This window comes from Rhinopithecus bieti, unplaced genomic scaffold, assembly GCF_001698545.2.
Source record: "Rhinopithecus bieti isolate Rb0 unplaced genomic scaffold, ASM169854v2 scaffold_2339, whole genome shotgun sequence".
Lineage (NCBI taxonomy): Eukaryota > Metazoa > Chordata > Mammalia > Primates > Cercopithecidae > Rhinopithecus > Rhinopithecus bieti.
Window position 1 is genome coordinate 1,006,580 of NW_016803819.1, and position 24,571 is coordinate 1,031,150.

General features: G+C 44.7%; 1 protein-coding gene across 5 annotated transcripts in view; it reads right to left on the reverse strand.

Annotated features, from left to right (window-relative positions):
- Nucleotides 1–24,571, reverse strand: part of RBM47 (RNA binding motif protein 47) — a 228,978-nt gene that overhangs the window by 195,275 nt on the left and 9,132 nt on the right. The window lies entirely within an intron of this gene.

Here is a 24,571-nt window from a genome sequence, read left to right on the forward strand (position 1 = left end):
AGACAAGGTGTTGCTATGGTGACCAGGCTGGTCTCGAATGTGTGGTCTCAAGCAATCCTCCTGTCTCTGCCTCCAAAAGTGTTGGGGTTATAGGTATGAGCTACCACAACTGGCCTAAAGGAGGGATCTTAATTGATATTATTCTTGAAGGCAGAAGTAGGCTTTATAGATGAAAGTTACAAGAAACAAGATTACAAGGCCGAGCACAGTGGCTCACGCCTATACTCCTAGCACTTTGGGAGCCCAAGGCGGGCTGATCACCTGAGGTCAGGAGTTCAAGACCAGCCTAACCAACATGGAGAAACCTGTCTCTAATGAAAATATATAATTAGCCAGGTGTGGTGGCGGACGCCTGTAATCTCAGCTACTCGGGAGGCTGAGGGAGAAGAATCGCTTGAACTCGGGAGGCAGAGCTTGCGGTGAGCCGAGATCGCGCCACTGTACTCTAGCCTGGGCAACAAGAGTGCAACTCCATCTCAAAAAAAAAAAAAAAAAAGAAGAACATAAAAAGATTTTCCTAGTAAGGTTTTCCAGTCACAGCCTGAAGTGCCTCACGGAAATGATGACGTAACCATCACTGTAGGAATTCAAGGCCAGGATGGAAGCAATGAAGAAGCATAGCAACTTAACCCTTCAAATACCAAGTCAGGAAGACCTGAATCTGGATCTGTTTTGCTATAATTAGCTGTGTGTTTTAGGGCAAGTTGCTTAGCCTTTCTGAGTCTACTTGCTCAACTGTAAAATAGAGACACTGATAACAGCAATCTCAGAGAACTATAAATGAGTGCCTGGCCCAAGGGAAGGTCTTGGTTCTCACGCTTGTCAGATCATGACTATCGCTAATGTTGGAAAGGCATTTCTGCATTGGATGGGATGTCAAATCAGAAAGCTCCGCTGGCCCTGTCCAGATAAAAACATGCTGGATCATTCCACAACCACTCATGGAAAGTTCACCTGTACAGAAAACTAACTGAAAGCAACGGAAAAGATTTCAATGACAACTCAATCAACTCAATGGCATTCTCTTTTTGTTAGCTTGAGGTTAATTTGTACTTAAGAGCCTTAATTATTTAAGCAGAAAAGCAGCAAAAGAATAATGGATTTAAACTGGCATGCCAAAAAGCATCGCTTGCTTGTTTGTCGGCTTGACATAATTGGTTACAAGTCTTCCATTGTGGATTTATCATGTAGACTGTTTGCCACTCTTCCTGCACTGGCCTCCTTCCTCTGCTCTCTGTTCCTGGAAACTACGAGTCCGGGTACAACTGCCAACCCCAGATGGCCCCAAGTTGTGGTGAAAAGAACAGGACTTAAAGGAAATTGTTTCAGTTCAGTCACTTACTAGTCCTTCAACTTAAGAGGAAATTAAGAAATCTCTCTGGGCCGGGCGCAGTGGCTCACGCCTGTAACCCCAACACTTCGGGAGGCCGATATGGGTGGATAGCTTGAGGTTAGGAGTTTGAAACCAGCCTGGCCAACATGGTGAAACTGTGTCTCTACTAAAAATACAAAAATTAGCCAGGTGTGGTGGTGTGCACCTGTAATCCCAGCTACTCAGGGGCTGAGGCAGGAGAATCACGAGCCCGGGAGGTAGAGGTTGCAGTGAGTGGAAATTGCACCACTGCACCTCTGCATTCCAGCCTGGGTGACAGAGCAAGACTCCATCACACACACAAAAAAAGATATCTCACTGGACCTTCCATTTTTCTCCTACAGAGACTGGGAATAATTAATGAACCTCATAGAGATGTTCTAAAGAGGAAATAGAATGACTCCATATGGTTTGGATGTTATAAAACAAAATGCGGCCGGGCGCGGTGGCTCAAGCCTGTAATCCCAGTACTTTGGGAGGCCGAGATGGGCGGATCACAAGGTCAGGAGATCGAGACCATCCTGGCTAATACGGTGAAACCCCGTCTCTACTAAAGAATACAAAAAACTAGCCGGGTGACGAGGCGGGCACCTGTAGTCCCAGCTACTTGGGAGGCGGAGGCAGGAGAATGGCGTGAACCTGGGAGGCGGAGCTTGCAGTGAGCTGAGATCCGGCCACTGCACTCCAGCCTGGGCGACAGAGCCAGACTCCGTCTCAAAAAAAAAAAAAAAAAAAAAAAAAAAAAAAAAAACAAAATGCAATTGTTAGTAGTTATTACTTTTAGGGCCAAAACATAGAATATCAGCCGGGCACGGTCGCTCATGCCTGTAATCCCAGCACTTTGGGAGGCTGAGGCAGGCAGATCAGGAGGTCTAGAGATCGAGACCATCCTTCCCAACATGGTGAAACCCTGTCTCCACTAAAAATACAAAAATTAGCTGGGCATGGTGGCGCATGCCTGTAGTCCCAGCTACTCAGGAGGCTGAGGCAGGAAAATGACTTGAACCCAGGAGGTGGAGATTGCAGTGAACCGAGATCGTGCCACTGCACTCCAGCCTGGCGACAGAGTGAGACTCCATCTCAAAAAAAAAAAAATGGAATATCATAAATCTCAAGACAACTAGCCAAATGGGCAACTGAGAGAAGTAGCTCAGAATCTTAGATTCATTGTTCATTTCTCTGTTTACTTTTTTATTTATTAAGTCAGCTCTTTATTTCTTCCTTAAACAGGGTAAGTTTTTAGTTTTTTGCAAATCACTTATTTTCTTCCCATTTTTTAAAATATAAACTTTTCATTGAAGTGTCATATATAAATAGAAAATTCACAAGTTAAGAGAGTACCCCAGATCAGGTATGATCGCTCACCATGTCTGTAATCCCAGCACTTTCGGAGGCTGAAGGCTGAGGCAGGTGACTGCTTGAACCCAAGAGTTCAAGGCTGGCCTGAGCAATATAGTGAGATCCCATCTTTAAAAAAAAATTTTTTTTAAAGAGTACTCCTCAGCCTGGCATGGTGGCTCACGCCTGTAATCCCAGCACTTTGAGAGGCCAAGGTGGGCGGATCACGAGGTCAGGAGATCAAGACCATCCTGGCTAACATGGTGAAACCCCGTCTCTACTAAAAATACAAAAAATTAGCCAGGAGTGGTGGCAGGCGCCTGTAGTCCCAGCTACTCCAGAGGCTGAGGCGGGAGAATGGCGTGAACCTGGGAGGCGGAGCTTGCAGTGAGCTGAGATCGCGCCACTGCACTCCAGCCTGGGCGACAGAGCGAGACTCCGTCTCAAAAACAAAAGGGGTACTCCTCAGTGAACTTTAACAAACTGAAGATAGTACTTATATAACCAGCACCCCAGAAGTCCTACATATAGTCATTGCCCACCAAAGGTTGACTGCTCTCCTGACTTCTAACACTAGATTCATTTTGTCTGTTTTTGAACTTTATATAAAAGAGATTTTGCAGGATACACTCTATTAGCTTCTTTCACTGAACATGAGTTTGTGGCTTTAAGCACATTTTTGCATGCAGTAATAGTTGTTCTCATTTTATGTAGTATCCCATTCAATGAATACGCCACAATTTTTTAATTCATCTACTATTAATGGATATCTGAGTTGCTTCCAGTATGGGGATATTTTTAATGGTGCTGTTCAGAGCGTTGTTAAACTTTTCTTTTGGTAAACATATGTATAAATTTCTGTTGAGTATATAACCTAGGAGTGGAATCGCTGGGTTATAATGTACATATATTTTTAGATTTAGTGACTCCTCTTTGGCACTAGGCTTTTTCTTCTCCTCTCCTCCTCTCTTTTCTCCTCCCCTCCTCTTCTCTCCTCTCCTCTCTCTCTTTTTCTTTTTTTTTTTTTGAGATAGGGTCTCATCCTGTCACCCAGGCTTGAGTGTAATGGTATGACCTTGGCTCACTGCATCCTCAACCTCCTTGGCTCAAGTGCTACTCCCACCTCAGCATCACAAGTAGCTGGGACTACAGGAACACGCCACCACACCCGGCTAATTTTTGTATTTTTTTGTAGAGACAGGGTTTCACCATATTGCCCAGGCTGGTCTCGAACTCCTGAGCTCAAGCAATCCACCTGCCTTGGCCTCCCAAAATTCTGGGATTACAGGCGTGAGCCATCGCTCCTAGCCGGCACCAGGCATTTCAATCAGTGCTGATTTTATGTTCCTGTCTCTGACTCCAGGATCTCATTCCTTCATTCAGTCTTTACACAACCAACCACACCCAGCTTAGTGAAAAACAGCAGTGATCATGTTGTTCATTTCAAAACATGTTTTGGGAATGCTGCAATCCATTACACTTACCATCACATTCAAGGTCTTCACCTTTTGGCCCTAACCAACCATTTATCCATTCAACAAACAATATCCTCAGCCTTGAGACACCTCACAGTCTGGTAAGGACAAACTAAACAAGTGTCTGTAATTTTACATAGGACCTGGCAACGCCAAGTTCTGGAGGGATCCAGATGATCTGAGACACTTTAAGAGAAGTTATTTGAGCTGGTCCTAGGAAAGGATAGATGGAAAGGAGGAAAGGCAGAGTAACAATGTGCTGCAATGAAAAAGCATGATGGGCTGGGTGCAGAGGCTCACACCTGTAATCCCAACACTTTGGGAGGCTAAGGCAGGAGGATCCCTTGAAGCCAGGAGTTCAAGACCAGCCTGGGCAACATAGCAAAATCCCATCTCTAAAAAACCGTTTTAAAAATTAGCCAGGAATGGTGGTACCTGCCTATAGCCCCAGCTACTTGGGAGGCTGAGGAGGGAGGATTGCTTGAGCCTGGGAGTTAAAGGCTGCAGTGAATCGTGATTGCGCCACTGTACTCCAGCCTGGACAACAAAGCAAGACCTTGTCTCTCTAAAAACTAAAAAATAAAAATAAGCACGATGAGTCCAGTCCAGGGACGAAAGAGACACATTTCACATGATTGCCACATGGCTCTTTTTTTTTTTTCTTTTGAGATGGAGTCTCGCTCTGTTGCCCAGGCTAGAGTACAGTGGTGCAATCTCAGCTCATTGCAACTCCGCCTACTGAGTTCAAGCTATTCTCCTGCCTCAGCCTCCTGAGTAGCTGGGACTACAGGCGCACACCACCATGCCTGACTAATTTTTGTATTTTTAGTGGAGACACGGTTTCACCATATTGGCCAGGCTGGTCTCAAACTCCTGACCTCGTGATCTGCCCAACTCGGCCTCCCAAAGTGGTGGGATTACAGACGTGAGCCACCGCGCCTGGTCTTGTTGTTGTTGTTGTTGTTGTTGAGAAAGAGTTTCACTCTTGTTGTCCCGACTGGAGTGCAGTGGCGCGATCTCGGCTCACTGCAACCTCCGCCTCCCGGGTTCAAGTGAATTATCCTGCCTCAGACTCCCAGGTAGCTGGGATTACAGGCACGGGCCACCATGCCCAGCTAATTTTTTTGTATTTTTAGTAGAGACAGGGTTTCACCATATTGGCCAGGCTGGTCTTCAACTCCTGACCTCAGGTGATCCGCCCGCCTCGGCCTCCCAAAATGCTGGGATTACAGGGGTGAGCCACTGTGCCCGGCCCACCACATGGCTCTTACAAAAGTGCATGAGCCAGCTCTGGGACTGCAGCATAGACTGAACCCGAGTTTTGAAGGGCCCAGCACAGTGTTCAAACCTCACTCTGTAAGCCCTGATTTCTCCATATGTATAACACACACTGCTGCTTTTAGGTGGCAAATGAGTGGAGGCATTTCATTTTCAAGGTTTGGATAATTTACATGCATATTAGAAAAATACTGGTTTTCCGCCGGGCACGGTGGCTCACGCCTGTTATCTTAGCACTTTGACAGGCCGAGGCAGGCAGATCACTTGATGTTAGGAGTTCGAGACCAATCTGGCCAACATAGCGAAACCCTGTCTCTACTAAAAATACAAAAATTAGCCAGGTGAGGTGGCCAGCTACTGTAATCCCAGCTACTCTGGAGGCTGAGGAAGGAGAATTGCTTGAACCCAAGAGATGGAGGTTGCAGTGAGCCGAGATCACGCCACTGCACTCCAGCCTGCGCAGTGGGAGCAAGACTCCATCTCAAAAAAAAAAAAAAAAACAAAAAACTGGTTTTCCATTTTCCATTTAAGAAATGAGATAAAGTTCCACTTTAAGTAAAAGTATTTTAGTAAAACAAAAGTGAGTTGATTTAAAGAAAAATAAGGCCAGGCGCGGTGGCTCAAGCCTGTAATCCCAGCACTTTGGGAGGCCGAGACAGGTGGATCACGAGGTCAGGAGATAGAGACCACCCTGGCTAACACGGTGAAAACTCGTCTCTACTAAAAAAAAAAAAAAAGAAAAAAAAAGAAAAATATTACTCAGCACTTTGGGAGGCCGAGGAAGGCGGATCACTTGAGGTCGGGAATTTGAGACCAGCCTGACCACCATGGTGAAAGCCTGTCTCTACTTTAAATAATAATAATAAAAAAAATTAGCCAGGTACGGTGGTGCATGCCTATAATCCCAGCTACTCAGGAGGCTGAGGTAGGAGAGTCTCTAGAACCCAGGAGGCAGAGGTTGCAGTGAGCCAAGATCACGTCACTGTACTCCAGCCTGGGTGACAGAGTGAAATATCGTCTCAAAAAAAAAAAAAAAAATGAAAAATATTAAATGATAATGTAGGTGATATATAGGTATGGGGAAATTGAAAAGGTAGTAGGGAAATGGTTGTTACTGGGAAACTACTGTAGAGAATCAAGGGACTTCTGGGAAATGTGGTCTCGGTAAGAAAAAAAAAAAGAAAAACGGGGACTAGTGGCAGTTTTTAACAGGTGAATGACATGGTCAGATCTGTCTTCCAGATGGACAGCTACTGAAAGCAGAGGACACACAATCTCTGGCCTCATCCATCGCTCTCTCCTGCACCCTCCTTGCCCTTTAGCCCCACCTAGACGGTTTCACAGATGGCCTGCCCGGCCCCCTGTCCCTGCTCTGCAGCACAGCGTGGTGGTTAAGAGATGAACTCTGAAGCCACACTGCCTGGATTTGGTCTCCGGCTCTCCACTTGCTGGCTGGCAACCTGGGTAAATTGCTTTACCTCTTTGTGCCTCATTTGACATCTAGTAGGGTTGTGATGAGGACTGAGGAAGTTACTATTTGTAAAGGACTTGAAATGTACATGGCATTCAGTAAGCACTGAGATGTAAGTACTGACATGAACATGTGTTACAAGCCTGAGCAACATAGTGACACCTCCTGTCTACTAAAAACAAAAACAAGCGGGGCGCGGTGACTCAAGCCTGTAATCCCAGCACTTTGGGAGGCCGAGGTGGGCAGATCACGAGGTCAGGAGATCGAGACCATCCTGGCTAACACGGTGAAACCCCGTCTCTACTAAAACTACAAAAAACTAGCCGGGCGAGGTGGCGGGCGCCTATAGTCCCAGCTACTCGGGAAACTGAGGCAGGAGAATGGCATAAACCCAGGAGGCGGAGCTTGCAGTGAGCCAAGATCACGCCACTGCACTCCAGCCTGGGTGACAGAGCAAGACTCCGTCTCAAAAATTAAAAAAAATAAAACAAAACAAAATAAGTTAGCCAGGCGTGGAGACGCTGAGGTGGGAGGATCACTTGAGACCAGGAGATCGAGGCTGCAGTGAACTATTATTGTGTCCCTGTACTCCAGCCTGGGCAACTGAGCAAGACTGTCAGTAAAAAACTCACAAACATATGTGCTACTTTAAAATGACGTGTTTTCTCTGCCCTAAATCACAACAACTCTTCTACACTGTGCAAAAATATATTTATTCAAAGTCCAGCTGAACCCAAAGATCCATCAACTGATGGATGAACAAAATCTGGTATGTACGTACAATAGTACAATGGATTATTAGCCATAAAAGGGAATGAAGTATTGATACATGCCACAACACGGATGGATCCTGAAAACACATATGCTAAGAGAAATAAGCCAGACATGAGAGGCCACATATCGTATGGTTCTATTTATGCGAGACAGGCAAATCCATAGAGTCAAAAGGTTGATTACTGGTTGCCAGGGGATGGGAGAGAGAGAAATGAGAAGTGATTGCTTAATGGGTTTGGAATTTCTTTTGGGGTTAATGAAAATATTCTGGAATAGGACGGAGCATGGTGATTCATGCCTGTAATCCCAGCACTTTAAGAGGCTGTGGCAGGAGGATCACTTGAGCCCAGGAGTTTGAGACCAGCCTGCACAACACAGTGGGACTCCATCTCTATAAAAAGTTTAAAAATTATCCAGGTGCGGCGGCACACGCCTCTAATCCTAGCTATTCAGGAGGCTGCAGTGGGAGGATTGCTTGAGCCTGGGAGGTCAGGGCTGCAGTGAGCTGTGGTCACATCACTGCACTCTAGCCTGGACCATAGAGTGAGACCATGTCTCAAATTAAAATAAGAAAAAGTAAAGAAAATATTGTGGAATAGATAATGGTGATGGTTACACAACTTTGTGAATTACTAAAAACCACTGCATTTTCTACTTTAAAATGGTGAATTTTCAGCCAGGAGTGGTGGCTCACACCTATAATCCTAGCACTTTGGGAGGTCAAGGCAGGCAAATTGCCTGCGTTCAGGAGTTGGAGACCAGCCTGGGCAACATGGTGAAACCCCATCTCTACTAAAATACAAAAAATTGGCCAGGCATGGCAACATGCCCCTATAATCCCAGTTACTTGGGAGGCTGAGACAGGAGAATTGCTTGAACCAGGGAAGCAGAGGTTGTAGTGAGCCAAGCTCACACCACTGCACGCCAGCCTGGGCAACAGAGCGAAACTCTGTCTCCAAAAAAAAAGGTGAATTTTCTACTTTAAAATGGTGAATTTCACAGTATATTAATTATATGTCAGAAAAAAAAAAATCTAGCTAAAAGATCACCCCTCTTCCCTAGCTGCCCCTCCTGTGGGCTCCCTGTTCACTATCACATGCCATGTTATAGTACAGTGAGTTGGACACAAGTGAGTTGTCCCCACATGAGTGTGAGCAGCTGAGGGCAGGAAGAGTGTCCTGTTCACCTATAACTCCCCAGAACTTAGCAGAGCGACCAATAGGTACCCAGCAGGCGCTCCAGTAAACGCTCACTGATATAATAAGCAGAGCATTACCATTTGAGCAGAAGGCAGACTTGGAGACTAATTTATTTTCCATAATGTGCAGGCTCTAAATTATCAACGTGGTAGCAACGAAACAACTGCCTCTGCACAGGGGCCCAATCCATTATTGAGTATTAAGACCAAGTACGAAATAGCAATAAAAAGCCCTTTCTTTTGTCAGTGAGAGTGAAACAAGCTTAGACTTGGATCTCTTTTTCTCTCCTGTCAACCAGGCTTGATGATGCTGGACAAACATGCAAATCCTGAACTTACAGATTGCTGCAGCAATAACCATTTTGACTGTGATAATATTGGTGTTAATAAGGCAAGTACAATTCTAAAATCCTGGCATGAAAGGCACACTCTGGATGAGCACATGTTGTGAAGTAAATGTAAATAGCAGAAATCCCACAAACACAGAACCAATGAATGAAGTTAAATCTTATATGTACATTCCTTAGAGATGACCCACTCATCCTGCTGTCATTGCTGATTTGGAAAAACAAGATGACACGAAACATGTGAGCTCTCTGCAGTGTTTGGCTGTGTCTCCATACCTCTTCTTTCATTTATTTATTTATTTATTTATTAGATAGAATTTCGCTCTTGTCACTCAGGCTGGAGTGCGGTGGCATGATCTCAGCTTACTGCAACCTCCACCTCCCAGGGTTCAAGTGATTCTCCTGCCTCAGCCTCCCAAGCAGCTGGGATTATAGGTACCCACCACCATGCCCAGCTAATTTTTTGTATTTTCAGTAAAAATGGGGTTTAGCCATGTTGACCAGGCTGGTCTTAAACTCCTGACTGTAAGTGATTCACCCAGCTCGGCCTCCCAAAGTGCTGGGATTACAGGTGTGAGCCACCAAGCCCAGCCTGCTAATTTTATTTTATTTTATTGGTTTTTTTGAGACTAAGACTCGCTCTATGACCCAGGTTGGAGTGCAGTGCCACAATCTCGGCTCACTGCAACCTCCGCCTCCCAGGTTCAAGTGATTCTTATGCCTCAGCCTCTAGAGTAACTGGGATTACAGGCACCCGTCACCATGCCTGGCTAATTTTTGTATTTTTAGTAGAGACGGGGTTTCACCATGTTGACCAGGCTGGTCTTGAACTCCTGACCTCAAGTGATCTGCCCACCTCAGCCTCCCAAAGTGCTGGGATTACAGGCGTGAGCCACTGCACCCAGCCGTGACTTTTTTCTTCTTTTTTAGCTTCCACTTGTCTCTGCTTTCTATAAATTATATGCTTTGCCCATGAGATAAAGTCCTTGCTCTCTGGTTTCTTCCTGCCTCTTCAGACTCATCTCTCTCTAGGTTCCAGAATCCCTCCCCAAATGGCAACTAACTACCTGCTTTTCATATCTCTGGATCTCATTTAAGACTCATTCAAGCCAGGCGTAGTGGCTCACACCTGTAATCCCAGCACTTTGGGAGGCCGAGGAGGGCAGATCACCTGAGGTTGGGAGTTCGAGACCAGTCTGACCAACATGGAGAAACCCCGTCTCTACAAAAAATACAAAATTAGCCGGGTGTGGTGGCGCATGCCTATAATCCCAGCTACTCGGGAGGCTGAGGCAGGAGAATCGCTTGAACCGGGAGGCGGAGATTGTAGTGACAGTGACCTGAGATCACGCCACCGCACTCCAGCCTGGGTGCCAAGAGTGAAACTCCGTCTCAAAAAAAAAAAAAAAAAAAAACCTCATTCAAGAATCATCTCTAATTCTAGAGCCAAATGACCTGGGTTCAACTCCCAGTTCTGCTCTTACTAGCTACATAACCCTAGGCAAGTTATTTAACCTTTCTGTGCCTTGGTCTTCTGTGTATGGGGATCATAATTGTAGGTACTTCATAGTTTTCTTACGCAGATTCAATGAATTCATCTTCGTAAAGTGTTTAAAACAGGACCAAGCACACAACACGCTATGTGACATGGTTTGGCTGTATTCTCATTCAAATCTCAACCTGAATTGTATCTCCCAGAATTCCCATGCGGTGTGGGAGGAACCCAGGGGGAGGTAATTGAATCATGGGGACCAGTCTTTTCCAGGCTATTGTTGTGATAGTGAATAAGTGTCATGAGATCTGATGGGTTCATGAGGGGTTTCTGCTTTCACTTCTTCCTCATTCTCTCTTGCTGCCGCCACATAAGAAGTGCCTTTCACCTACCCCCATGATTATGAGACCTCCCCAACCATGGGGAACTGTTAAGTCCAAATAAACCTCTTTTTCTTCCCAGTCTTGGGTATGTCTTTATCAGCAGCATGAAAAGAGAGTAATACACTACGTAAGTATGTTAAAAGTCTTATCTTTATGAGGAGTTCCCTAAACATGTCCCTCATTCCCTGCTATGCCTCCTCAGGTTAAACCGATGCTACTGATTCCTATCATAGCATCTAGAAAATTTCATGGCACTCATTTTTAATGCTTCAGTCTCTCTGGGTAAATGTAGGCACAAAATAAATGGTTTTCAATGAATCAGTGGATGGATAAATTAATATCTCTATTCTAGAAAGCATAAAAGAGTATTTTATTTTTGCTTACGTGTCTCATTTAGTCTGTGAGCTTCTCAACAACCCAGAATACTTTTGATGCATTTTGTATCTCCAATGCCTGATACAGAACCTGTATCCACTCAATGAATAAATGGTTGGAGTTGTTGCTACCCAAAAGAAAACAACAACAACAACAGCAACAAAAAAACCCACATAGGCCGGGCACAGTGGCTCATGCCTGTAATCCCAGCACTTTGGGAGGCCGAGGCAGGCGGATCACCTGAGGTCAGTAGTTCGAGGCTAACCTGGACCAACATGGAGAAACCCTGTCTCCACTAAAAATACAAAAAAAATTAGCCAGGCGTGGTGGCCATGCCTGAAATCCCAGCTACCAGGAGGCTGAGGTAGAAGAATTGCTTGAACCCAGAAGGTGGAGGTTGCGGTGAGTCAAGATCATGCCACTGCACTCCAACTTGGGCAACAATAGCCAAACTCTGTCTCAAAAAAAAAAAAAAACCCACACAGAATCATCAAAATAAGTTTTGGAAGCAAACTTCAAATCACGATCCAACACTTGGGCAAAACCAAAGAGCACCTGAGATTAACTGGGACATCTTATCCAAGATATCATTGATTTTATATATATATATATAATGTATCTCCGATAAGATACATGAGAGGTGTACTAAAATAATCAAGCATTGAGTCTTGGCCTTCCACGCAAGACTCAGGCCTCTTCAGAACAGAAGGATTAAGACGGAGATGGAATAGAATGCAAATGTTAAAAGAAAGAAGGGTCAAGAGAGTTGGAATGAAGGTAAATGGGCTACCTGTAGAAGTCTGAAAGTGAGCTTTGGAGGGAAGAAAAGTAAGTACTGCTTTAACAAGAAGTCCTGGGGAATCTGAATGAATTGGATCCTGATCATAGATCTACAACATGTGGATGTGGAGAAATAATGGTATCTAGGGTCCGTATCTAACTGATATTCAAGAAGTATAGCTAGATGGCCAGGTGCTGTGGCTCATGCCTATAATCCCAGCACTTTGGAAGGCCGACGCAGGCAGATCACTTGAGGTCAGGAGTTCAAGAACAGCCTCTATTAAAAACACAAACAAATTAGCTAGGTGTGGTGGCACACGCTTGTAATCCCAGCTACTTGGGAGGCTGAGGCAGGAGAATAGCTTGAACCCAGAAGGGGGAGGTTGCAGTGAACTGAGATCGCACCACTGCACTTGCACTCCAGCCTGGGCAAGAGAGCAAGACTCTGTCTCAAAAAAAACAGAAGTATAGCTAGAAATTCTATGAATGACTTTGTCAAAAATATATTATCTGATGTCTGCCAGAAGCAGAAACTAGGATGGGCAGTTCTTTAATCTGATCCAACAAGGCATTTGTAGGACTTTTGTGACCTTAAATGACCTAAAATATCATAAAAGGTCATCAGAGAATTTCCAAGCTTCTCAGTACACATCATTTTCCCACTTATTAAATCTGAAGGTATCTTGTATTCAGCAAAAATCAGAGCTCATTCAACTGCCTTTTATTTCCACTACAAAGAAGTCAAACCTAGAACCCATCTCAATTTGCAGAGGGATCTTCATCTATGATCTCCATTCCCTAGGTTTTTGTTTCATTTCCTTTGGTTGTAATTAATTTCTTATGGAAACTTAGGTAAACTCAGCTTCTCTCAGCCAAGAACAACTGCAAACACATTTATTTATCTTCCTTCCCCAAATCTACAGGACATCAAATATTGACTAAAAGGTTTCTTCAAAAGAAAATGTCAGCCTGGTACACGGACTTATTTCTAGCCATCCTTGAATGTTGCTGTTTTCCCAAAGCTGCTGACAGTCCAGCTATACACCGGCATGTGTTCATTTAATATAAGTCTCCATGAAGCTGAAAGCACTGTACAATGATTTTTGTTTGTTTTTGCTTTAAATGAAGTCAAGATACAGTCTTAATAAAATATAGGACAACTTCATTTTAACCAAACCTAAACCTTTAAACTTAAGGCATCTTTAGGTCTGAAAAGATTCTACTAACAACTTTCTCAAAGTTCAGCTTTGTCTGAAATATATAAATATCAAGAAGTCCTTCAAGAAAAAAAAAAAAAATCCCAGCACTTTGGGAGGCCGAGACGGGCGGATCGCAAGGTCAGGTGATCGAGACCATTATTTCCTTCCTGTAACTTAACCTGGCTAACACGGTGAAACTCCATCTCTACTAAAAAATACAAAAAAAAAACTAGCCGGGCGAGGTGGTGGGCGCCTGTAGTCCCAGCTACTCGGGAGGCTGAGGCAGGAGAATGGCGTAAACCCGGGGGGCGGAGCTTGCAGTGAGCTGAGATCTGGCCACTGCACTCCAGCCTGGGCGACAGAGCAAGACTTCGTCTCAAAAAAAAAAAAACAAAAAGCATACCAAAACTCTGGGGATATTCTAATGACATTAGTAGCCTCAAAAGAAAAATTCTTAGAATCTGAGAAGGAAACAGTGAAGTGGCTGAATTCATGACAAAGGGAAAAATAAACTATGAATTGAGGACTTTTCTAGCAGGCTGCTGTTAAAACACTTAACATTCCTAAGAACAGAGTTCAGTTCAACTTCTCACTGACCCTCTCCCCTAATACCTTCTTGGACCCTGAATCATCAGAAGAGAGATGAGTTTAACTCATTGGTGATAAAAAACTAAAGAAAGGAATATCATTCATGGTGTGTAAGTAGTAACAGGCCAGGTATGGTGACTTATGCTTGTAATCCCAGCACTTTCAGAGGCCAAGGCAGGAGGATTGCTTGACCAGCCTGGGCAACATAGTGAGATCCCATTTTTAAAAAAAAGAAAGAAAAAAGAACAGTAGTGACTGTGGAAAACACTCTAGAATGGGGTTTCTCAGCCTTAGCCCTATGGACACTTTGGGCTGGATAATTCTTTGTTGTGAGTGGCTCCCCTGGGCACTGTAGGATATCCAGCAGTACCCCTGGCCTTTACCTACTAGACGCCAGAAGCTCCCAAGCCCCACCCCCACTACTGCCTCCCACATTGTGACAACCAAAAACATCTCCAGACATTACCAAATGTTCCTTGGAAGACAAAATCTAGAACCACCAGTCTGGAACCATCCTATATACTAGCAGTATTCACTACCTCAGAAGGGATCTGAGAGTTAAGAATCAAATCTGTAAGAACTTTGTAAGATTTGGAACAAGCCATCTAACCTAGAATTATTTCCTTCCTGTAACTTAAAGCCAAGTGACCATCCCCCATCCACTTCACCCCAATCCCTTCAGACATCCAATGAACCAGCAGCCGTTTAGTGATTTGAACCATGAAAGTAAAAAGAATTAGAGAAAATGCAGCTGTGTAAAACATAAATCAAAGCCTAGTCCAAAATCTCCCCCGACCCCCTTCTATCTAATGTTAAAAGAAAGGAAGTGAAAGGCAGTGAGGACAAGGGCTATGGCCAGGGTCAATTGTCTGAGGTGATACAAGCCAAGAACAGACCTTGTAGAAGACTGGGTCCTGGTCCAAAGACCTGGTTATTCCAAACCTGACCTCCTTTGGGAAGCTTTACAAGAGTCTTGGCGAGGTGCAGTGGCTCACACCTGTAATTCCAGCACTCTGAGAGGCCAAGGGGGTAGGATCGCTTGAGCCCAGAAGTTTGAGACAAACCTGGACAAAAGAATGAGACCCCCATCTCTATCAAAAAAAAAAAAAAAAAAAAATTAGCTGAGTATGGTGGCACACACTTGCAGTCCCAGCTACTTAGGAGGCAAAGTTGGAAATACCACTTGAGCCTAGAAGGTCAAGGCTGCAGTGAGCCTTGATCACACCACTGCACTCCAGCCTGGGCAACATGGTGAAAAGGACCCTGTCACACACACACACACACACACACGAGTCTCAATTCTGACCACCATTTACCTTGGGCAACTCACTAGATAGTGCCTCATTTCTACACCTGTCAAATGAGGATAATTGTAAAACCTACTTCTCACGGGTGGTTTTGTTGGTTAAATAAAATCATGGCCAGGTACAGTGACTCACACTTGTAATCCCAGCACTTTGGGAAGCTGAGGCAAGAAGATCACTTGAACTCAGGAGGTTGAGGCTGCAGTGAGCTATGATCATACCACTGCACTCCAGTCTGGGCAATAGAGCAAAACCCTGTCTCAAAAAAAATAAAAATAAGAAACCATGCATGGCATATAGTGGGTGCTCAATAAATGTTAGTCATGGCTGGGTGGGCATGGTGGCTCACTTGAGCTCAAGAGTTCAAGACCAGCCTGGGCAACATGGTGAAACATTGTCTCTACAAAATATACAAAATAAATTAGGCAGGCATGGTGGAGTGCACCTGTGGTCCCAGCTACTTAGGAGGCCGAGGTGGGAGAATCTCTTGAACCCAGGAGGTCAAGGCTGCAATGAGCTGAGATCACTCTACTGCACTCCAGCCTGGATGACAGAGTGAGACCCTAACTCAAAAAAAATAATAATAATAATAATTATCCACACAAAGCCTCTTTCGCTACATGACTGTTTCAGGTGCACCTTAATCAGCTCCTCATCAAAGTTGCTTTCTTATTAAAAACAGAATTTAGCCAGATATGGTGGCTCACACTTATAATTCCAGCACTTTGGGAGGCCAAAGCAGGTGGATCACCTGAGGTCAGGAGTTCAAGACCAGCCTGGCTAACATGGTGAAACCCCATCTCTACTAAAAATACAAACATTAGCTGGGCATAATAGTGCAAGCCTGTAATCCCAGCTACTTGGGAGGCTGAGGCATGAAAATCACTTGAACCCAGGAGACAGAGATTGCAGTGAGCTGAGACCACACCACTGCACTCCAGCCTGGGCAAAAAAAGAGTGAGAGTCTATCTCAAAATTAATTAACTAATTAATTGTGAAAACTTCAGGCGCTTCATATCCTTTTGGAAACTGAATCATCTTAGGCAAAACAAATAACCACACCATCTGTGGCTCAATTAAGCAATAATAAAAACAATTACACCTCATGGGTTCCACTGGTGTTGACATGACATTGGAGAATAAAATGCTACAGCCACTGACACTTTCTATAGCCATGGTTGCAAAACATTATCCATCATAGCCTCTTCTAACTCCATCCAATTCTAATGCTTTATGACTTTTTAAAACATCTCTTCTTTGGTCATTGCTTGAGACCATTTTATTCCTATGAGTTTGCAAGTATATGCGCAATCTTTTTTTAGAATAATCTCTGCTTGGGAGGTTGCAGTGTGGTGCTAAAAACAAACAGATAAAGCTTCCACCACTATAAGCTCCAAAAGCCCTGTGTGGTGCTCACCCTCATATCCCGGCTCGCTTTAGGTACTAGAAACTCAAAAACTCAGTTTGCTAGAGATACAAATCAGCCTTTCACTATGTGGTTTAAAACGTGCCTGTATCAGCTTTCTAATTTCCACCTACATAATATGCAGAAGAAACACAGCAGACCCTTTTTACAAAGCTTACAAAAGTTACATAAGAAACAGACAAGAAATACATTTATGTGTTCTAATGGATCCATTTTTATAGTGTCAATATTTACAGTATGAATTTGCATGTCTCTCAGTGATTATAACTCACAAGGAAATCCACTGTTTCATCTTATATTTTCTTTTTTCTTTTTTTTTTTTTGAGACAGAGTCTCGCTCCATCGCCCAGGCTGGAGTGCAGTGGCGTGATCTCAGCTCACTGCCACCTCTGCCTCCCAGGTTCAAGCGATTCTCCTGCCTCAGCCTCCCAGGTAGCTGTGATTACAGGCACCCACCACCGCGGTGGGCTAATTTTTGTATTTTTAGTAGAGACAGCGTTTCACTATGTTGGCCAGGCTGGTCTCGAACTCCTGACCTCAAGTGATCCACCCGCCTCGGCCTCCCAAAGTGCTGGGATTACAGATGTGAGCCACCGTGCCCGGCCTCATCTCACACTTTCCTTTATCTTTCTCTTACTTGTTATGTGGGATGAATCTCTATTCACACAAATTTTTGTTTTCACTATTAAATATATATGGCATTTAAGGCCAGCCACAGTGGCTCACGCTTGTAATCCCAACACTTTAGGAGGCCGAGGCAGGCTGATCACAAGGTCAGGAGATCGAGACCATCCTGTCCAACATGGTGAAACCCCCTCTCTACTAAAAATACAAAAAAATTAGCTGGGCATGGTGGTGTATGCCTGTAGTCCCAGGTACTCAGGAGGCTGAGGCAGGAGAATCACTTGAACCCTGAAGGCAGAGGTTGCAGTGAGTCAAGATCACGCCACTGCACTCCAGCGTGGTGACAGAGTGAGACTCTGCCTCAAAATAAATAAATAAATAAATAAATATGGCATTTAATATTATAAATTAAGTACATATACATGCTAAATATATTAAATATATTTCGTGTTAATTATATATAAATATATACATGTACTTTATATATATTTATATTAATGTGATTGCATATTAAATATATAATATAAATGTTAAAATTTTAGTAAATATATATGATTAATTTGAATTATAAGTTTGATGACTGAAACTATACTTAGGTCTTTTTATCAATGTTTGTCCCCAACCCCATTTCCCCATTACAGTTTCCTATATACCCTAGATACTCAATTAGCATTATTTTGTCATTTGTGGTATGTAAGTAAAGATCACACACTTTATATTTGCCAATGTGGACATAAAGAGAAACACTGACATACAAAATAGTTGTCTAAAAGAATGTGAAGGGCCAGGCATGGTGGTTAACACCCGTAATCCCAGCACTGTGGGAGGCTGAGGCAAGCTGATTGCTTGAGCCCAGGAGTTTGAGACCACCCTGGGCTACATTGTGAAACCCTGTCTCTACAAAAAATACAAAAAATTAGCCAAGCATGGTGATGCGCACCTGTAATCCCAGCTACTTGTGAGGCTGAGGTGGGAGGATCACCTGAGCCCAGGGAGGTCGAGGCTGCTAAGCGCCACGATTGTGCCACCACACTCCAGCCTAGGCGACAGAGCAAGACCCTCAAAAAAAAAGAAAAGAAAAAAGAAAAAATGCTAGGCAGCCAGGCAAGGTGATGTGCCTGTAGTCCCAGTTACCCAGGAGGCTGAGGCAGGAAGATTGATCGCTTGAGCCCGAGATGTTACAGTGAGCTATGATCATGCCACTGCACTCCAGTCTGGTGACAGAGTGGCACCTTGTCTCTAAAAATAAAATAAAATAATGCTTTTTCTAAAAATGAATGATAGGCACTAGAGGTGTCTCCTGCTTTTGCTAGAGGCACTGGATATAAGAGGGGAAACTTCCAGCCGGGCGTAGTGGCTCACGCCTGTAATCCCAGCACTTTGGGAGGCTGAGGTGGGCAGACCACGAGGTCAGGAGTTCGAGACTAGCCTGACCAACATGGTGAAACCCCGTCTCTATGAAAATACAAAAATTAGCCAGGCATGGTGGCACGTGCCTGTAATCCCAGCTACTCGGGAGGCTGAGGCAGGAAAATTGCTTGAACCTAGGAGGTAGATGCTGCAGTGAGCCGAGATCGAGCCACTGCACTCCAGCCTAGGCAATAGAGCGAGACTCCGTCTCAAAAAAAAAAAAGGGGGGAAACTTCCAGCATCTCCTTGGAATGTTTGAATCTCACTAAACACACCCAAAATTGAGCTCCTGATCTCCTCTACCTGCCTCAAACTTGTTCTCCCCCAGTCTCTGCCATCACAGCCAGCAACACAGATCAGAACCCCTCATCCTCAGTCCTCCCTCCAGGCCATCACCACATCTTGCAATTTCTGCTGGCCACTGCCAGCCTCAGACTCAGGTCATAAAAGAGGCAGGTAGATACACAGAAGAAATCCCATGCAGGCCACTGGCTCTCCCCACCATCAACGCCACTCCCAAAAATCAACTCCTGGTCAGGCACAGTGGCTCACACCTGTAATATCAACATTCTAGGAGGCCAAGATGGATGCATTGCCTGAGCCCAGAAATTCAAGACCAGCCTGGGTAAAATAGTGAGACCCTGTCTCTACAAAAAAATCAAAGAATTAGCTTAGTGTGATCACGTGCCTGTAGTCGCAGCTACTTGGGAGGCTGAGGCAGAAGGATCACTGGAGCCCAAGAGTTTAAGACTGCAGTGAGTCATGATCACACCATTGTGCTCCAGCCTGGGTCAGGGTTATCTTTTAAGAAGCCATCTTTAACCGCTTTCTCTTAGGCCTGGATTAACAAAATGCAAACTCTTTTCCGTGATGTTTAGTGACCCACATGCTCTGAGTCTCAGTAATCCCCATAACCCTACCTTGTGCCCATCTCCTCCTTGCTGGGCACCTTGCACTGTTGCAAGGTCGGCCTTCTTTAAGTCCCTCAACATGCCAAGTGTTCCCAGCCTTAGGACCTTCATGAACGCTACTCCATCTAACAAAGATGGACATCTCCCTGCTCATCAAATAACTTCAGCCCCACCTCCCTGGAGGACCCTTCTCTGATGACCTCACTTATGGGATTCCCACCCACTATTGTGTAGTACCTGCGGGTTCCTGGTTCCTTCAGAGCACTAAATCTCACCTCCAACCCACAAAGAAAGTCCCAGAGGATGGAGAATCTTTATTCACCACTGAGTACTTATTATCCAGTGTCCAGCACATAGCAGCTGCTCAAACAGCAGTTAAGTCTGTATCTAGGCCAAGCACGGTGGCTCACGCCTGTAATCCCAACATTTTGGGAGGCCGAGGCGGCGGATCACTTGAGGTCAGGAGCTTGAGTTCAGCCTGGCCAACACAGTGAAACCCCGTCTCTACCAAAAATACAAAAATTTGCCAGGCCTGGTGGTACATGCCTGTAATGCAGCTACTCAGGAGGCTGAGGCAGGAGAATTGCTTGAACCTGAGAGGCAGAGGTTGCAGTGAGCTGAGATCACCCCATTGCACCCCAGCCTGGGTGACAGAGCGAGATTCAGTGTCAAAAAAAAAAGAAAAGAAAAGAAAAACTCTGGGCCGGGTACAGTGGCTCACACCTGTAATCTCAGCACTTTGGGAGGCTGAGGCAGGCGGATCACCAGGTCAGGAGTTTGAGACCAGACGGGCCAACACAGTGAAACCCCGTCTCTACTAAAAATACAAAAATTAGCCAGGTGTGGTGGCACGAGTAGTTGCAGCTACTGGGGAGGCTGAGGCAGGAGAATCACTTGAACCTGGGAGGCGGAGGTTGCAGTGATCTGAGATCGTGCCATTGCACTCCAACCTGGGTGACGGTGAGACTCCATCTCAAAAAAAAAAAAAAAAAAAAAAAAAAAAATTCTGGGCTGAGCACAGTGGCTCACGCCTGTAATCCTAGCACTTTAGGAGTCGAGGCAGGTGGATCACAAGGTTGGGAGTTCAAGACCAGCCTGGCCAACATGGTGAAACCCATCTCTACTGAAAATACAAAAATTAGCCAGGTGTGGTGGCGGGCGCCTGTAATCCCAGCTAGTCGGGAGGCTGAGGCAAGAGAATGGCTTGAACCCGGGAGGCGGAGGTTGCAGTGAGCCGAGATTGTGCCACTGCACTCCAGCCTGGGCAATATGAGCAAGNACACAGTGAAACCCCGTCTCTACTAAAAATACAAAAATTAGCCAGGTGTGGTGGCACGAGTAGTTGCAGCTACTGGGGAGGCTGAGGCAGGAGAATCACTTGAACCTGGGAGGCGGAGGTTGCAGTGATCTGAGATCGTGCCATTGCACTCCAACCTGGGTGACGGTGAGACTCCATCTCAAAAAAAAAAAAAAAAAAAAAAATTCTGGGCTGAGCACAGTGGCTCACGCCTGTAATCCTAGCACTTTAGGAGTCGAGGCAGGTGGATCACAAGGTTGGGAGTTCAAGACCAGCCTGGCCAACATGGTGAAACCCATCTCTACTGAAAATACAAAATTAGCCAGGTGTGGTGGCGGGCGCCTGTAATCCCAGCTAGTCGGGAGGCTGAGGCAAGAGAATGGCTTGAACCCGGGAGGCGGAGGTTGCAGTGAGCCGAGATTGTGCCACTGCACTCCAGCCTGGGCAATATGAGCAAGACTCCGTCTCAAAAGAAAAAGTCCTATATTTAGGCAAGAAAATAAGTCCTTTCAATGTGTCTAGTTTAAGTCATTTAATTCATATTTATTGGTTCTATATTTTGGTAAATAATTACCACCAGCTGCCTCTACATAGTATATTAACAAAGACAAGTCTAATTTAATATTTATATGCTATTCATTTTTTCTTTTCTTTAAAAAAAATTTTTTTAATAGAGAAGGGGTTTCGCCAAATTGCCCAGGCTGGTTTTTAACTCCTGGGCTCAAGCAATCCACCCACCTCGGTCTCCCAAAGTGCTGGGATTACAGGCATGAGCACTGCGCCTGGCCCCCCATTCATTTCTAATGTCCCATTCAGTACATGTGATAAGAAATAAGATGATTTGCGGAAAGAACTTTGAACATTAGCTCTTTGTTTATTAGCCATATAATTTGTGTGTGTATTTTTTGCACTCCTCAACAAATTGTGATGATGTCTTCCAAATCAATTTAGAAGGAAAAAAAAAAATCCAAATAATTCTAAATCAGCCACAAACCATGATTGACAACAGTCATAAATAACTACATCCAGGCTCTTCATCTACTCTCAGCAGACTTTATGTACTACTGCCTTTTTTTACTGCAAAGAACCTTCCTGGAGTCTGTACTACCTTCAAGATGGTTTCTAGGGTCCCCAAGCCTAGTAGCCACAGGATTCTACCAGCAACTGAGGAAGCCCTTTTCAGTGAATTATGGATCCAAACAAGGCAAATGAACACAGAGAGGGAACTGTGCCTCCCAAGGCCAAGAAAAGCAACTTTGCCAAACCTAGATAATTGTCCAAAGGAGAGAACGAAGCCAGGGCTAGCAAACAAACATGACAGATCAGAGAATTGTTTTGCCATTTGGTAAAAGGCAAGATCAAGTATTTGTATAAAGGTTCTGGGGAAAAATTAAAGACTCAAACAATGACTCTAGCACTTCCATTTCATGCCAGGTCAAGACAAAAATACCTAATTGAGCTCTACAACCAAGAACAATCTAAATGGAATTCTGTAGCAGCAATTGACACTTGTGAAAACCTCAAAGGTGAAAAGAGGTATTTAAGACAATTTGTCTTGACAGTTACTCTCAGAACAATCATTAATTATAATCAAACGACAATAGAAAAGGTGATAAACAATATAGTAACATAAGTCAGTCAGGTATCTGTAGGGCATGCAATTCACGAAACAGGTTCAAAACAGAGGGCTATACATTTAGATGTAAATCACAAAAAGATTGCCAAAGAGGAGGCTTTGATTTGGAAACAGGGAAGCTCTGAAACGGGGAAGTGCTGAAATGATTGCAACATCCCCACATTTGGCCCTGCCTTGCACGTTACTTAGTCATCAGCCTCTATCAAGGACTTGTGGTGGCAGAGAAAATAAACCACAGAAAACATGGCAGCCTCCTAGGAGAGGTCTGGGAGAAAACCCATGCTCATTCAGAAAGGTATGTTCGTGGTTGTATTTCGAGTAAAACGCTTTCAGTCACGCTTAAAATGTATAAAAGCCTGTGTGTCTTATTCATTTATTCAACAAATATTTATGGAGCACCTACTCTGTGGCAGACACTCCTCTAATGTGCTTTGGATACATCAATGAATGAAGTAGACATTCTAGTCAGGGAGAGACAGACCATAGGTCATACAATTACATAGCATGCTACAAAGTGATAAATACCAGAGAAAGAGCAGGGTAGCGACACGGAGGATGCGGGTAGGAAGGAGGAGTGGCTGTTTTACCCAGGAAGAGGCAGAGCAAAGACTTGAAGGAGGTGAAGGAGTGAAGCATGGATATGTCTGGGGATGATGATTCAGGCATCAGGGGCAGCCAGTGCAAAGGCCCTGTGGTATGAATGTGCTGGGCACACCCCATCAAGAAAATGAGTGTGGTTAAAGCAGAGGGAGTAAGGATGTGTGTGGTAGCAGGTGAGATTAAAGAGGTGATGGGGCTTAGAAATAAAGTCACTCACTGGCTTTTGAGTGAGATAGAAAGGCTCTAGAAAGTTTTCAGCAGGGGACTGATACGATTTTGACTTCTGTTTTAAAAGAGTCACTCTGGCCAGGTGCGGTGGCTCACGCCTGCAATCCCAGCACTTTGGGAGGCCAAGGTAGGCAGATCGCTTGAGGCCAGGAGTTCAAGACCAGCCTGGCCAACATGGTGAAACTCCATCTCTACTAAAAACACACAAATTAGCCAGGTGTGGTGGTGCACATCTGTAATCCTAGCTACTCAGGAGGCTGAGGCAGGGGAATCACTGGAGCCCGGAAGGCAGAGGTTGCAGTAAGCTGAGATCGTGCCACTGCACTCCAGCCTGGGTGAGAGTGAGACTCCATCTCAAAAAAAAAAAAGTCACTCTGGATACTAGGTCAAGAAAGGAGTTTGCGGGGAGAGCAGTGAGGACAAAGGTGGAAGCAGGGGAGCAGATAAGCAGATTCTGCAGATGCATCCACCCTTCTGACACTAGCTCTAGCCAATGGAGAAAGGGCAAGACCTTTTATACATGACTAGGGTGTATGAGAACATGGGTGTAACCATTTAATTTCAGGGTCTGTGTGCCTCCTGCAGTTCCCACCAGAGAAGTGACTCCTAGGTTTCACACTGGGCTTGTCCGTATCATATGAGCTGGCAGTTTCTGTTTACTCATTGGCAAATACCTTGAGGTAGATCCTGGAGCCCACAATGTGGAGCAAAAAGCAAAGGAGGTCCCTGAGCCAAACTACTGTTTGCACCAAATGGGAAGGGCTAACTTGTTATTGGATTTCTCTTTGCTCTGCAAATAGGATTTCACTAGAGGCAATTCTTTCAATACTTCTTCAGCCACCTGTTCTTCCTCATCTTTTCCTTAACTAAGAGTACACCGTCAGCCCACCAGAAAAGCCACACTGCTGTGACTCATTGATATTCACCTGATACTGCTCTTTCACTCTTGGATTTCTTGGCTGACTCTCCGTAATTTTTAGAGGTGAGGTCTCACTATGTTACCCAGGCTGGAGTGCAGTGGCTAGTCACAGGGGCAATCATAACATACTAAAAGCCTTGAGCTCC